Consider the following 15,763-nt stretch of genomic DNA (forward strand, 5'->3'; position numbering starts at 1 on the left):
TCCAGATTTGAATGGTCTCGTTGAAAAGGGTTAGCTCAGTCAGAATTACTTTGGAAAGAACGCACGTCCTCGGCATATATTTTATTCCGGGCTTTTTGCGTGTCATAGCCAACTCAAGAGGTTAGCTGTCTGACCATTGTGTTTCCCGTGGTCTTTTCAATTTAGAGACAAGATACAACGAGGAGTCGGAAAGTGAGATGAAATACTCTCAATCAACACTGAAAGACAAAAGGTCCTGCCAACTTCTCGCCTTGGCACCACTCTTGTCCCTCTCCTGGTTACTCTCTTCGTTTATCTCCCCACTGGCCTCTCATTTCTCTCCCAACGTCCGAGGAGTAACGTTTTTCGTAGACACCATTTAATTTCCGACCATTGTGCATCCAACGTGGAAGCGTAGTGGGGTTTTATTTTTCTGTATCAAGCATGAAAACGTGGTGGCGAAGACATCCCCCCGGTCTGCGTAGAGAATGACGAGAGCGCGATGTATAACAGCTGAGGCCGTTATTTTACCGTCTGCCGTTCTGACATTTATTTCGTCAGAAAATATTTTGCAGAGAGGGACGCAGTCGTGGGATTCGGCTTTCGATCTTTTTTTTGTGCTACCAAAAGTTCCACCATATAAAAGCTGCCTCCGTGATTTGGCTCCAGGTAACTCAGAAATCCAGAGGATTTTTGTGGCACATTTGATATTATGTGGCAGGATTTCCCCTCTGTTCAGGGTTCACCTTAGTTCTTCATTATACGTTCTTATTTGATATTAGGAAACTAAAATAAAATATAGTATTGCTTAAAAATAGGTACTATTAGAATTTCTATTCCAGTTACGTTGCATTACGTTCATTTGGTAACGTTTTATTTTGTTAAATTCAAAACGTGTACGGTTTACTCCCCGGCATTAAATGAATGCATGTGCTCAGTAGACCTTTTTCTGTGTGTTCTACTATTAACTCATTTTGAATCAATCAAATCCTCAAATTTTATTAAAAGTCATTTGGATCAAATTTAAATCGAGTGATAATGGTTATAGCCGTATCCTTATTCACATTTAATTAGGAAGGTTTTTTTTAGACTTACATAATTTAATTTTCATCTCCTGTGAAATGTCGCGCCAAATGTGATGCTTTTTCGTTGCTTTAACGGCCACTTCATTTATCGACCATTAATAATCCATCAGGAGCCGGGCAGATATCCCTTTACAAATTTGATTAACCGAACGAGCTCTGGAGCGAATCACGTATTGTCAATTTAAGTAAGCGCCGTATGTATTAATCGATAATTTTCTGTTAGAGTTGTTGGCTGATAAAATTATCGAGAAATAATTCCGTACAAATTATCCTGGTATGGTACTCTTTAATATTTTGAAACACTTTAATGACCCTACTGCCGTTAGTATTGCATAATAAGATTTCTTAAATTTCCTCTTGCCTGCTTGAAATAAGAGCAATGAAGGACAGAGTGGAACGCTATGTCGACTAAATTAAATGAATTTAATGCGACTAAATTAATTTTGCTCTGGAATTAATTAATATACAAGTTATAGATTATTATATTTATAGCACCAGCTTCGTAACTTCTCCAGATACAATATATTTATGCAGCATAGTTTTGAACTTTTCACGAAATGTTAATTACGTATTTATATTCCAATTCCAATCATTTGCATATATTTTGCATAAAGATTAAGTGGAGTGGAGAGTATGAAATAATTCATGTTTTTATAATATAGTTCTAGACATTTTTTTATATTTCATTAATTATTCAATCCTAAATTTTGCAGTAATAACGACTAGAATGTTTGCTCACCTGTTATGATACATATGATTTTTGCAAGAATCATTATTTCCTCCCATTTCTCAAATTATTTCGTTAAATACCACTGTTACAAAATTCAAGAGTTACCATCTAATTTAGTAGAATTTAATGTCATATTTCAATAAATTTTGAATATGTAACCAACTTCCTTGTATTCTTGTACTTAATCCGCACGAGCTATAGCTTCGGAAATTATTTTAGCGTATTCACCGAATGTCATCATTTCAGTGGTGCGATAAACAGAATGTTTACGCATTGTACCTGGAGAGGTTAATAGACTTTTCCTTTAATAGAAATTCAGATCTAATATTTAATCAATAACTGCGAATATTTCTCTGCCATTGAATGTGCTCATGCGCTCCTCGGGGCAGTTTATCAACTCGAATGAAGTTATACTTCCCTTGATTAATGGTGGCAACTTCCTTGCGGCGGTTGGGGCTCTTCCGAATTCCAATCGCTTCCACTTACACAGACGCTCTTGATGTCTTGGCTACAATTGATGGTAGCATTTAAACCCACGTCGGAACCTTCCGATAGGCTTAAGGATTTACTCCCGGAGAGTAAATTTATCAAGGTTATGGAGGCTGAATTTCATGAGCACATAATATGTCAAGGCCTAAAAATCGGTGCTCCAGAAACCGATTACCTACAAGATTAAATTCAACTGGAGTGGTTCATGGGTTGCAATGCTACCAGAGGCCATAATTTTGGATAAATTTCATTGTAACTATAGTAATAGTACCAAGTCAATGTGTTGGGCTTGCTGGCAACAAATATTCTCGTATTCCACTCCCTCGTCTTGTTATTTCGAGTAATTCAGATTCACAAACTTATCATATGACGAAAATATTTCACTTAGGTCATACTAAAAGATTCAATGAAGACTGACCAGGGGAGGATGGATATTCATCATTTTAGATTCTGGTTATGTTCTGTGCTTGTTTATAGGTTACGTGCTGACTGCTTAAGTAAAAAAACTGTTGGACGGGAATTAAACCGCGAAACGTTTTTCGTCCGAAAAAATGGGTTGACCATCTCGCTAGCCAATCATGGGAATCGAATAATTAATCATTTTATTTCTTATTCCGATGATTGTTTTATTTTAATCAATAATAAAAAATTTATGCAATTATAATGGCCACTATCAATATTGTAATCTTCTTGGGTGTAATTTTTAACGCTTAACTTTTCCTCAGCAATGAAGAATTATAAATTGAAACAAATAAGATAATTGTTTTAACCAATTTGTTTATCTTATCACTTGTGTTATTCAGTCTTTAATTAGTGTTTTATTAGTGAAGGGGATTGAGGGCTTGACTACTGATCGGAATGAGCGGATTCGATTCCCGGCGAATACTCTGGGCACCCTAGCCTTACCCAAGCTTTGTGATTTGTCGGGTACCAGTTCTTTTCGGGAAACTGCAGGTGGCACAGAAAAAGTAACTGTCACCCGTACCTAGATTTATCAATTTCATACACTGGTGGGCTTAGTACTAAGTGAGATCTACCCTCACCTGTCAAACCAACCTTCAGGTTGATAAATTTGGTTATTTATCGTACTAGTAATGGCAAAGCGTTGAAAACGTTGAATAAAACAACGGCAAAACTTTTCAATTACTTTATCCCAGAACTCATGGTGGACACAAATATGAATATACGTCCTGGAAACTACAAGACCTGGCCGATTGGGACGTGTGTCGTGTCCGGCATCGGGAGAGGCTAGGCTTACGCCGTCGTCATCGCACGAAGTCATTAAAAAGCTGAAAGGACACTAGTAGCAGAGAAGAAGACCCAGAAGAGGACAGAACAAATTACAATAAGGACTTGAAATGCTAGAACGATGTTGAGGCCAGAGAGGTTAGAAAATATAAAGTGGTAGACTGAGACGATGTAAAGATATGTTAGGGCTGTTCGAGGGGATAGGTACAGCTGGGATTACTCAAGCGATAAATATAATATTAACTAGAGTGGTGTGAAAGAGATTTAGCGATGGGTGGCAGTATTTTCTAAGAATAAGTGTGGAAGAAGCGTAATAAAGATGCGTTTATTTTAGGTCAGTGATAGAGTATTATTAGTAGAGTAAGAGCTGAACCAGCGAACTTGGTCATTACGATTATGATTAGGTGTTTAGGCTCGTATTAGGTGTGTTCCATGCCAACAGGAATTAATGGGCAGAGTTTACGATCAATTAAAGGATATAATTGAAGGTGTCCCTGGGTCAAAATTTATCAGTTATGAGAGATTGGGATGCAGCGGTGAGGGAAGGGAGCGATGGCAGTGAGGAAAACCACTACGGTTTAGGGACAAAGAATGAATGTGGGAAGAAAACAATACAGTTCCGCAGTTGATAGGATTTAATTATAACGAACACATGGTTTGAATTTTTAAACAGCAAAATAACGAACCATGGTTTAAACATTTAAACGCCAAAATAGGCGTCGACGTACATGCAAAACGCTCGGGGATTCAGAGAGATATCAGTTAGACTATGTTTCGCGTATGCTTAGGCACATATTTAGGAGTAGCATAATCAATACTCACAGCTCACCGGGAGCTTATGCGGATTCAGATCGTAATTTAGTACTAATGAAGCGAAATGTCAGATTCAAAAGGATAAAACGGAGTACTAATGAGATCGTTATCCAAATCAAAAAGAAAGGAGCGTAAGGAAGCCGAAAATAAACTTATGAATTAGGATTTGGAGGTAGATGCAAAGAAGAAAGATGGGAACTTATAAAAAAAGGAATATAAAAATCCGCGACGCAACTATAGGGAGAGGCAATAGGGATGGAAGTAAACCAAATGAATGGAGAATTCGGAAAATTGAAGTAAAATGGTAGAATGTAAGCGTAGAATTAGGAAGAAGGAAGGAGAAGGAGATAAATAATGAACTGCGGTTGGAAAAATATATGGCAAAAGAATCGTGGTGGAATATGGAGTGCCAGGATATGGAATAATTACAAGGAAGGGTGAAATTTGGTGTGCTGTACAGAATGTTGACAGGACTATCAGGAAATTAGAGTGGGGAATCCGTGGACCCTATTCAATATGCGCTAGGATCATTATTGATTAAAACAGGAAATAATCGAAAAAGATAAAAAGACAACTTAGAGAATTTATACGGTAAAAATATAAGGACAATAAGATATAAAAAAGAAAATATGACAGGTGTGTGATGAAAATGATGTCCAGGTGTGTGTGGGGAATCCAGAGCTGGAAGGGGCAGTGTTAGGAAGAGGAACGAGGAGGTAATATCCAATTTATGACCCGTGCTTTTCTACGTACGTGCACATTTATGAGGAGGAAATGGTAAAAATTACATGAGCGGAACTGTGGAGCTGTGGATTTTATCAATTCCCCTCCTAAGTCGGAGAGGAATTGATAAAATCAGCAAATGTGGCGCAAAATCATTCTTTAGTTAGCCATTCGGTCAAGGGTTGCAGTAATTCATTTCGTTTTTGTTGAAGAAGTAACCTAAGTCAAACGTTAAAATATGGGGCAAAAACTATAGAAGGGGAATATTTGAGTTTTGACGAAGATGATACAAGTAGTAGGTGAATGAGAAAAATAATTGCGTTAGGTAAAGAAACTTTCACAAAAAGAAGGAAGGTGAAGATAGTGACGCTGAGTAAGAATGTTAAGAAATGATGAGTGAACACTTTAGTATGGTGATTTTTTTGCGGCTCGTAAACATGGTCACTGCAGTCAAATGATTGGCGCAGATTGAAGGCTTTTGAAATGTTTGTGTGAAGAGGAATGGAAAAGGTAAAATGGGTATAAAGATAGGCTGACAAAGGACTACGCACGGTAGGGGAGATGAGAGCATTGCTGGGATAAATCCAAAAAGGCAGGAAAGATGAATACAGAGCATTTTGATTGTCGATGAAAAGCTGAAGACTGTAAAAAGGAAAGGAAGTTCGGCAAGTGAGTTCAGGTAAGGAAAAGAATATGGGTTTTGCGCGAAATGGTGGAAGATAAAATATATTCGGAATTGAAGAATGGTTTATTTCAGTTTAAGGTGCTAGGTTTAGCATTATAAGGCGAGGCTAAGAAATGTAGGACTGTATCTTGTATCTCCATCCAAAACCTGCCTTAAATTGTAGGTCACCAAATAATTATAATGTCTTAAACTTTGAAAGAAATGTTTATGCTTCTTCATAATTATCTTTTCAAAGATTACGCTTCATTTTTAGTTCTCTGTGATATGGGAAAATATACCTAAGGATTTTTAGGCTAGAGAGTTGTTTCCTGGCCGTTACAGTGTTTGGTATTGAAAAATGAAAAATTCATGACGCACGGGCTTGTTCCTATGTAGTACCGACTTCCTGGCTTACGACTCAAGTCCCCAAATGGATAGAGCAGCGTATTTATTTTATTTTCAACGAAGAAGTCTTTTCCACTTCTGACGTGCTTCTTCCTGTTTTATATTTTTTGATCGCTCTATTCGTCGGAGCGATAAGAGCAGCAGAAGGAAGAGCTAAGGGAGAAGTGATAGACAGGAATGAGTTGGAACTCCCTTGATATGTTTTTCTCACGGAAATAAAAAAAATCAGCCGCGGAGTTTAGCTTTTTCCCTCGAGCTTTACCATGTCGCGTACCTTTTCACAAACTACGGATGATTCGTGGCTACGACTTTCCTTTCAGCTGATGGGACGAGTATTACGTGATGGTACGAAAACCGTGGAATCGAGAGAGACGATGGGACTGTAGGGGCAAGGAACTCTGCGCTCCTCGCGAAGAGCATCGAAATCCCCACGGAAAGATTTCTTGCAAAGCACTGTCCCGTAGCATGCGCACGACGGCCGTAATTCGCGTTGGAATGGAAGAAGCGTCCGCATACATAGGCCACAAATTTAACCTAAATATATACTGGCGCATCTCTTTTTCTGAAGAGTGTTTCATTCGGGAAAAAAACCTTATACCATGATGTATTAAAGTAAAAATTAATAAAAATTTAACTATTTTATTTCATCACTATTTACTTGTATTTTTACTATTTTTTTATTTTAATTTATTTTTATTTTTTCCATACCATGATGGAATTAACAACGTTCCGTCTTCTACATTTAAATTTACCTTAACATGTTTTATCTGAATCGATTTGAAATAATTTAATTCAATTGTGGTATAGAAATTACAAATTTTAAATTGTATTTCGAGTAATCGGTCCCTCATCAACATCATCCACAGTCATCGTGTCTAGGATTGGTCGACTCTCCCGTTGGCTAAAACTGATGGTTCCGCATTTTTTTATCTTTCTTGTATTTCCATTATATTTGTATTTACAGTATGACCCGGGTGGGTCTTCCCATCCACTTTGCCGTCCATTATTGTCTCCAGCTGGGTAGCCTGATTTAAGGGATTTCGTTGACTCTTTCAGTAATGTACATAGCTTTTCATATTTGCTCACTCCTCAATGAATTGTTATAGTACCTATATCCGTACATTGGCTGGATCAACATCATTCTCCTCTCCCATATTGGTATTTATTTTAAGACTATTTACTCTTCTGGTTCTTTCTTCCGACAACAGCACTCGTCTACATAAAGAAGGGCACTCCAATATCTCTCTTGATTGTTTTATTTTCCTGAAATCATGGTTTGTTCTGCCAGAATATTTTCCTTTATTTATGAAGGTCTTATTGTCTTGTGATATCCTCACACCTAATACTGCTGTATGTGTTGCTTCCTCTATGTTAACCATTCCATTTCTTCTAGCATTTGATAGCCCAGCTTTGCATGTGTATCCTTGAGTCCTCCTGCAGAAATTTATCTTGAATATTATTGCAATACGACAGCTATGTAGTCGTTCACTGTAGTATATGAATTAAATTACATTTTAAAATCTAATAAAAGTATAGAATGGAAATCAAGGTTACGTGTCTTCTTTATGTAATATCACCTTAAGGGAAGCTGTAGAGAAATAGGTTGCTACACTTTACAAACAAGAAATGACCGTGGGAAGCAAACAATAAAGTTCTAATAGGGTACAGGGTTTAGCCATTACCTACACTTGGTTTATACTCCACATTTGATAATAGGTATACGTAGAGAATACTCAGCCAGAGAGAAATCAGTTAAGCTATCTATAGTTGGGCATAGATTTAGGAACAGCATACCCCAATAGCATAGTTTGCCGGGAGCATATTGCGGATTAAAATCATAATAGTACTAACGAAGCGAAACGTCAGAGTCAAAAGAATAAAACAGGGAGTGCTGATGAGAAAATAGACCGGGATTAAAGATATGAGCCTAAGGAAGTCGAAAACGAACTTATGAGTGACGATTTGGAGACAGGTCCAGATATTTACGAAGCCGCTACGCAACTATACGTAGTAAGGGGTAATATATGTAGAAGGAAATCATGGATTAAAGAAGAGATGATTAGAAAGGTGGGAGAACAATGAAAACACGGAACCATGCATAAGGAAGATCATATAAATAAATAATGAACTGAGGGGGGGGGGATGCATGGCAAAAGGAGCGTGGTGGAAAATGAAGTGCGAGGAACGATTACAAAGGAAGCGCGAAATTGAGACGCTATACAGGAAAGCGAAAGCACTGTCAGGGAGTAACGAGGAAAAATCCGAGCAAACTATTAAATATACGTCAGGATAATTATTAATTGAACCACGAAAGATTCAAAGAGATGGAGAGAGTGCGTATGCTAAAGATATTAGACCAGCAAGTTTGGACATATAAAGAGAATACAATATGACATAGATGGGGATAGCTTAAACCCAAGCCTTTCAGAAAAGATAACACACCCGCATTATTACTAAAGGTATTAGTAAAACGTAGAAGGACGTTCAAATGGATAAGTTCATGGCATTTGTGAGGGAGAAATTTGACCAGAAGATTTCGTCTGACGAGTATTAGTTTCCATCCCGAAAAAGAGAATGGCCGCCGTGTATAAGGACTATATAAGACTGATTTCATACTCAGCTTAGATGCTAATTAGGATCATCGGTAAAGGGATCGAGACGTAGGCTAATGATGATTAATTAGGGGATAATCAGTTCAGTTTCAGGAAGGGTAGGGGCTCACGTGATGGTGTTGTAGTGATGAGGTCATTGATTGAGAGGGACATAATGGAGTACAACCAGGAGGTATTTTTTTTATTTCGTGGACTTCGAAAAGATATATTATTTGATTGAGTAAATTCGATAAAATTAATGGATGTGTTACAAAAGATGGGAGTATACTGAGGGGATAGGTGACTTATCCGCGACCTGTGCATGTCTCACAATCAGACTTCACAAGAAGAAAGAAATTTTAAAGGGAAGTTGAGGAAGGATGTTGAGAAAAGACACGTTCAAATTTTGACAGAGTGGTTTTGTATGGCTCGGAAATTTATCGAAGGAAAATGATAAGCGTATATAGGAATCTCCTGAGATGTGCATGTGAAGAGGAATGAAAAAGGTGAATGAGACGAATCGGAAAAACAAGGAAGTAATACTAGTAATGACGTGGGAGATGAGAGGATTGTTGGGAAAATTCTAAAGGAGGCAGGAAAGGTGGATGCAGAGAATTCTAATGGAGATTGAAAAAATGAAAACTTTGATGGAGGGGAGAAAATTAGCTAGTCGAGGTAGGGAGAGAAAAACTATATGCATGAGGTGGAGAGTTTGCGGAATTGAAGGAGATTATATTTTTGTGTCAGGACAGGTTGTCTTAGGAGAGGCTAAGAAATTCAGAGGTTTTAAGTTTGTGTCAATCCAAAACCTACCTTAAACAGTTGGCTGCCATTTAATTAGTATCCTGTCAAGATGAATCTATTTATTTACATGTTAATGCTTGCATAGACATTGACGTAATGTTGACATAGAAACCTTACTTGAATGAATATTTTAATTATGTCGAGATAACGCCTCTGCGGTGTTGAAGTACTTTTATGTCAAAATCCATCAGCTTAAATAGTTTAACGTAGTTTAGAATAGTGGCTATCGATAATCCGACAGTGTATGGAGATATAGAAAAACTGTTTGAAACTTGGCCGAGCTATGTCCACTGTCGTATCACGAGGTGTACGTGGCACGTGTATTTTATGGATGATTTCATTCAATTTGACAGTAATTATTCGACTCAAAGGCAATTTTAAACTTCTGGAACGATTTATCCTGATTGGTTTACTCTTATTGGAGTTGTTTTGTTTTCCATTTGCTTGAAAACGTGGCGAGAAAGTAGAGAGGGGATGAAAGTGGGAGTAATAGGACATGTAGCACGGTTGTCACTTCAGAGAGGCGCCTTGGCTTCGGAAAAAAACAACCCCGAAGAATTGGGAAGGTGTGGGAAGGTTGGGTTAGGAGGGGATAGAGAAACGACCACTCTCTTTGCTTCGGCAGCGTTGAGGGAAAGGGTGGAAGGGAAAGAGAGAAACTCAACGGTGCGCTCCCAACCGATCCGATCTCCCTCCCTCCGAAAACCTTTCACGGACTCCTCGACGGAAGACTCTGCCAATGGCCGTAACTTCCCCGTGGGCCGGAGGTGGGAGCTGGGCGTTCGAGTCGCATGAAAAGTGAAGTACTTTTTATGTCCCCTGTCGATTTAACCCCATGAGAGAGAGAGGGAAAGGCCCATCCCGTGCTTTCGAGAGCTGACGTGCCTGCCCTTCCTCCAATACCCGACCTTCCGGTCGGTGTCGGCGCAGGGCCAGGGGACAAAGTTTCGGTCGGAGGTGGATCGAGGGTGAAGGAGGACTAGGGTGTCGGCAGGAGGTGGGAAGGCGTGGAATTGGGAGTCGTGACTGTTTTAGGCGTCCGAGGGGTTTGGGTCGATGGGGAAAAGGGGCCGTGAAGGGAGGGGGGAGAGGGGTGGAGGGAGATTCAGGTTGCGCCGCCTTTTGTGAGAGAAAGAGATGAGATTAAGGTGTATGTGTGTGTGGGTTTTTCTCTCTTCCTTGCCTGGATCTCCTCCACCATAGCAGTGAACCAAAGGGTGCTGGGTCGTGAGCGGGGCGAAGAGGAGGGACGGGGAGGAATGGGTGATGGGGGGAGACGGGAAACGGTAAGAGTCGGGACGCGGGAAGAAGAAGCGCAGTCTCAGCCCAAGTTGGAGCGGACGCTTGAAACTCCTTGGGAGCGTCGCGAGCAAGTGTGGGAACGGAAGGTCGGTAGGGGGACGGGGGAGAAAGAGATAGGAAGCGCAAGATAAGTGGAGACGGGGCGCGGGGGAAGGGTCGAAGGGAGCGGTGGATGTGCTTGCTTTGCGCAAATATTCCCAGCCGACGCGGGAAGAAGCGGAGGGGTTGTGCGGGGGGTGGCTCAGGCGGAGGGAGGATCTAACAATCCTTCAATTCAAGTCTTATCCAGACGTCAGATAAGCCCAAAGAATGTCCCTGTCTATAATTTCCTGGCTTATTCGTCGGAATAACAACTTCCTTTCTCTTTCTGCAAGTTTCCTTATTTATCCCAATCCCCTCTCTCTCTCTCTCCTTTTGCGCCCTTTTAATATCGAGCGCCCAGTCATAAATGATGCGCCTCATCCAGTGGTGTTCAAACATTTTTACACGAAACAACTCGTCGCCTTTCGTTATTTTGCATTTCCTTCTAAAGCATTCAGCCAACTAATTACTATCAAATTTGGTCCTTACGGTATTTTCACATTTTGGTTATTTAAACCAATGCAATGATCAAGTCACAAACACCGCACGTCTTTTTTTGGCAGCCTCATTAATTATGAAAACATTTAATAATTATTTGTAATTATGCCATCCTGTTAACACTTGGTAATCCATATTGATGAAAATGGGTTTCAAAATCCAAAAAGGGAAAGGGTAATCACCGTCGATCACAAAAAATGAGCACAGTCGTAAAATATTATCATAAAATTTAATTGTGCTCTTGAAACAAGCATTTTATGAGAGATTCCAAACCTTGAACCACGGATCTTTTCGACTTGCCGGGATAATTTTCTCTCTCTCTCTACGCATGTATGTGTGTGTGTGTGCATATATTCATTTATATATATATATATATATATATATATATATATATATATATATATATATATATATATATATATGAACGCCGTTAGGGAGTTTTTAGTGATATGTGCAATTTCTTTAACCAGTCATATTGTGGAAAAAAGAAATTTCGAATCTGAAGAAGAAAGATAACGGAGACTTTTGAAGTTTGCTGCCACCTTCGGTGATTGGAAAGCAAAGCAATAAGTTTAATAATTAATAATTTTAATAATACATTTGCGTAGTCCTAATATTTAACTTTCACCTGGAAACCATGGAGTACGTATTCGATTTCTCCTCTCTCCGTATGATTCCATAGTGATACAGACCTACGACATTGATCTATTGAAAGTGGCATCTCCATCTTCGCAGTAGAATAAAATGATCCCGATGGCGGCGAGGTAACCTTCTTGAATGCCACCCGGAGGCCTTGGGTTTTATTCCCGCCTAAGTGATGTTTCTACCATATAAGGCTTGTCTATTTGTGATTTGTTTGCTGTTGATTCATAGTAATAATAATCTGATATGAAATAATTGACTGCCTTTACATTTTCTATAAATATCCATGCATATATATTTATCTAAATAAATGTGATAATTTTTGGTCGAATCCCTCTTTTGTTAAACTTTATCTGAGATAACTGTTCCATTTCAAAGTACTCTTTTATTGTAACTCTCCTGTTATACGAGGGTCATCCGGAAAGTAGTACCCGTTCGTGAAATAAAGACACAAAAGTAAATATTAACAAACATAAAAAATTTTATTTGAAAGAGGATACTTTAAACTACTTCTCAACATAATCTCCAAGCAAATTAAGGCATTTGTCATAACGTGTGACAAGTTTCTGTATTCCTGCTGCATAGTCCTTCGCCGCCAGCTCATTGAGATACGCGAGGGACCCATCTTGCACAAATTTTTGCATAATGCAGATGGTGTTTAACAATTTCATGAACAATTGTTCGAGAAACATTGGGAAAATGCTCACAGATGTCATCAATTGTGACGCGCCGATCGTTCCTCACGAATTCGTCAACTGAGCTCACCAGTTGGTCTGTAATGACAGACGGTCTCCCCGAACGCTCATCGTCGTGTGTGTTCCCCCTCCCCATGTTGAAGTTGCGACACCACCGCCGAACAGACGACTCGTCCATTACATTGTCTCCATACACCTCCTTTAATTGGCGATGAATATCACATGGGCGAACGTTTCTTGCATTGAGGAATTTAATCTCACTTCACAACTGGCGGCGTTCTCAATTTTTTTAAACATTGTAAACAATCACAGAAACAACACAGGCAATGCTAGCGTCACGCAACTTGGCTCAGAGAAGGCAGACAAGCCACTGAAGCTATCTGACCTCGTCCAGCGGCTACTCGCGTCGTCAGCACTTCATGCGGCACGAACGGGTACTACTTTCCGGATGACCCTCGTGTGTGTGTATATATATATATATATATATATATATATATATATATATATATATATATATATATATATATATATATACTCATATATACAGAAACATATATAAGGAAAAGGGATAGGAACACGTATAAAGGACGAACACTATAGAGGTGGGGAAGGCGGAATCGAACGGATCACAAGAGTAAAAATATTTCCTCAACCGGGACTCGAACACCGGATCTTTCCACTTGCCGGGCGGATGCTCTTAACCACTTGAGCTATCGAGGATATGTAATTTACCCTGAGATCCGTGGGTCTTATATGTCGCCAAGCGCCCCGATTCTTTAGCCAAGAGATGGCGTCAGGGGGCTGTTTCACCCACCAAAGGAGAAATAGACAATACACAAGAGGAAAGGACAGTGGTTAGAATTCATACAACATCATACAGGAAAAGAACAGTGCGTTTCGTGGCACGCATAGCCAGAAGAAAGAGATGAGCCACATTGGCCAAATACACATTCAAACACGAAATCCCGCCAAACGGCGAATAAATACTCATATATACAGAAACATATATAAGGAAAAGGGATAGGAACACGTATAAAGGACGAACACAATAGAGGTGGGGTTGGCGGAATCGAACGGATCACAAGAGTAAAAATATTTCCTCAACCGGGACTCGAACACCGGATCTTTCCACTTACCGGGCGGATGCTCTTAACCACTTGAGCTATCGAGGATATGTAATTTACCCTGAGATCCATATATATATATATATCATAGTCAGTCAACCGTTTTTCCAATTTAAGTGATGTGTAGTAATCTAGATAAGTGACGCTGTCTAAAGTAAGTTTAAGTACTCCCCTGCAAAATATAACAAGCGTGTTAAATACAATTATAAGGGTAGTTTACGAAAGACAAGAGTAATATTTTTAAAAATAAGTAAATTTTAACTTTGCTATGCATTATTCGAAATTGCTGTGACTCAATATACACTCATCAAAAAGTCATTTGTTCAACAAAACCTTTTATCTACCTATAATTGACCCAAGCATGATGTTCCTCTCACATTTGTTTTAATTTTCTGCTTTGACTTATGAAACAAGAGAATATTAGTATGTAATTTTTTAATAAAGTTGCTAAGCTCACCCAAAACTGCCAGCTCTCCGCATGCTTTGCATATTACTCCATCTTCCTGAAAGCAGTGCTGTTCTTATGCATCTCGCACAATGACTTATTCTTAAGTTGATTCAAAATTAAAGAGTTTAGTGGAAACTTAAATGAATTATTATCAAGTTGCTTTATAATGCCTTGTAGCAAAAGTCTCACTCCATTTTGGAAACAGAGTCATATTGTCTTTGCTGAATGAATGAACACGAAAAACTTTGCTTTTCCAGTGAGTTGTTTTAATTTGATTTTGCGCTAAAATGTTGCTTGCTTGGTATTTCTGGCATATTTTACTTAGTATGAAGCATACAAACATGATATGGATAAATATCAATAGAGAAAATAAAAATGAAATAAGATATCCCTTATAAAATATTTATATATATATATATATATATATATATATATATATATATATATATATATATATATATATATTTATATATATATTTATTTATTTATTTATTTATTTATTTATTTATTTATAATATGCATATATATAAAATACTCATACAGGTATACTATATAACATTATATATGCTTTATAAAATGAAATGTTCTTGATTGATGTTACGCATTGCAGAAAATATCCTGGATATCTGGAAATTATGCATGGTTATCTAGCCTCCCTTTTTAAAACATAAAAAGAGAGATTTTAACGGGAAAATGATAAAAATTAAACCTACTGAAATGTTTGTTTTTTGTTAAGCTTTGACAGAGCGCTGCTGACGGTTTTTCTGGAACAGTTCGCATCCTTGCCATGACAAATCAGGCGTGGCAAAATCGTTAGGGGCTCTCTAGCCCCCGGCGCTACGTGTCTTACCGTCACCACGATTGCTTTGTGAAGGCACGATCACTGCGCCATCGCGCCTCAGGGGAGAGAGGCTGAAATGTAATAACGCGACGCGAGAGTCCCGCAGTCTCATGCCCCGCCCCGCCACTCAGGTGGCGGCGTGCAATCTGTACCCTTTCCGTCCCCTTCTTCGTCCTTGGTAATGGCTGCGGTGCACTAATGATATTTCCAACGAAGTATACATCTCGCTTCCGTCACCCCAGGCCCCGTCGATCCTCTCTTTCAATCCCCTCTCATCCTGTTGTACCCGGCACCAGCACTCCTTCCTCCACGGTCTTCCCTCGGAGCCCGAGACGAAATTTTTTTCGCTTCGGAGACTTTGCCTCCTTTATGCCAATAAAAATAAACGGTAAAAGGGAAGCCACTTTGCCTAGCTGTCGCTCATGGACCCAGAACTTCCACCAAAATTGAGGGCATAAATATTCTTTCCTTCATAAATAAGAATTTTCTGGCGTATTTCACCTATGTATAATGAACCCGAGGTTGAAATACAATTTGTTTCCGCAACAGATTTGAAGGTGAAGCATCTTATAATTAGTTCCACGCGAAGTTAGACTGACCC

At 39.0% G+C, this 15,763-nt stretch overlaps 1 protein-coding gene and 1 non-coding gene across 2 annotated transcripts in view; one reads left to right on the forward strand and one right to left on the reverse strand.

Moving 5' to 3' along the window:
* LOC139690624 (uncharacterized) overlaps positions 1 to 15,763 on the forward strand; it is a 427,078-nt gene that overhangs the window by 248,998 nt on the left and 162,317 nt on the right. The window lies entirely within an intron of this gene.
* On the reverse strand, positions 13,846 to 13,921 carry TRNAT-GGU (transfer RNA threonine (anticodon GGU)). The gene has a single exon. It is a non-coding gene; the product is annotated as a tRNA-Thr (tRNA).

This window comes from Hetaerina americana, unplaced genomic scaffold (genome assembly GCF_022747635.1).
Source record: "Hetaerina americana unplaced genomic scaffold, ioHetAmer1.1.p SCAF_3, whole genome shotgun sequence".
In the NCBI taxonomy this organism is placed as follows: domain Eukaryota; kingdom Metazoa; phylum Arthropoda; class Insecta; order Odonata; family Calopterygidae; genus Hetaerina; species Hetaerina americana.